This window comes from Plectropomus leopardus, unplaced genomic scaffold (assembly GCF_008729295.1).
Source record: "Plectropomus leopardus isolate mb unplaced genomic scaffold, YSFRI_Pleo_2.0 unplaced_scaffold82, whole genome shotgun sequence".
Taxonomy (NCBI): domain Eukaryota; kingdom Metazoa; phylum Chordata; class Actinopteri; order Perciformes; family Serranidae; genus Plectropomus; species Plectropomus leopardus.
Window position 1 is genome coordinate 1 of NW_024690353.1, and position 1,288 is coordinate 1,288.

The 1,288-nt window shown below is 41.8% G+C and overlaps 2 non-coding genes across 2 annotated transcripts; both read right to left on the reverse strand.

Moving 5' to 3' along the window:
- Positions 1-408: 408 nt before the first annotated feature.
- On the reverse strand, positions 409-481 carry trnaf-gaa. Its single transcript has one exon. It is a non-coding gene; the product is annotated as a tRNA-Phe (tRNA).
- Positions 482-1,109: 628 nt separating this feature from the next.
- On the reverse strand, positions 1,110-1,182 carry trnaf-gaa. The gene has a single exon. It is a non-coding gene; the product is annotated as a tRNA-Phe (tRNA).
- Positions 1,183-1,288: the final 106 nt, after the last annotated feature.

The following is a 1,288-nucleotide window of genomic DNA, read 5'->3' on the forward strand; positions in this document are numbered from 1 at the left end:
GATTTATATATTTTTATCATTAGGTAGGCTATTTGTGAAAATCACAGGTCACCTGCTGCCGAAACCCGGGATCGAACCAGGGACCTTTAGATCTTCTGTCCCAAATGAGCTATTTCGGCTCTGACAAAGAACAAACAGGTCAGAGTTCAGACTTTTCAGCGGATTTCAAGCTAAAACTCACAACATAAAATGCTAAATTTCCATCATGAGTTACCATGCTGATCTAGCCACATTTATGGAAAGTCACCTCTGAAGCACAGGAAACCCTGTCTATAGACTGCACATACTTCACAAAGGCACCAATTTACTTCCTTGTGCACAATTCTAGTCTGTGGACAGGCTTTGACAGGTAGATTTATATATTTTTATCATTAGGTAGGCTATTTGTGAAAATCACAGCTCACCTGCTGCCGAAACCCGGGATTGAACCAGGGACCTTTAGATCTTCAGTCTAACGCTCTCCCAACTGAGCTATTTCGGCTCAGCAAGCCAACTAACAGGTCAGAGTTCAGACTTTTCAGCTGATTTCAAGCTAAAACTCAACATAAAATGCTAAACTATCAATCTCCAGGGACTGATACCAGGGTGTCTCCAGGTATCAGTCACTAAATTTATTGTTTTTAAGTGCCTTAGCTACTTCGCTAAGGCACCAAATTTGCTTCTTTGTGCACAACTCTAGTCTGTGAACAGGCTTTGACAGGTAGATTCATATATTTTTATCATTAGGTAGGCTATTTGTGAAAATCACAGGTCACCTACTGCCGAAACCCAGGATCGAACCAGGGACCTATAGATCTTCTGTCCCAAATGAGCTATTTCGGCTCTGACAAAGAACAAACAGGTCAGAGTTCAGAGTTTTCAGCTGACTCACAACATAAAATGCTAAACTTCCATCATGAGTTACCATGCTGATCTAGCCACATTTATGGAAAGTCACCTCTGTAGCACAGGAAACCCTGTCTATAGACTGCGCATACTTTGCTAAGGCACCAATTTTGCTTCCTTGTGCACAACTCTAGTCTGTGGACAGGCTTTGACAGGCTTTGACAGGTAGATTTATATATTTTTATCATTAGGTAGGCTATTTGTGAAAATCACAGCTCACCTGCTGCCGAAACCCGGGATTGAACCAGGGACCTTTAGATCTTCAGTCTAACGCTCTCCCAACTGAGCTATTTCGGCTCAGCAAGCCAACTAACAGGTCAGAGTTCAGACTTTTCAGCTGATTTCAAGCTAAAACTCAACATAAAATGCTAAACTTCCATCATGAGTTACCATGCTGATCTAG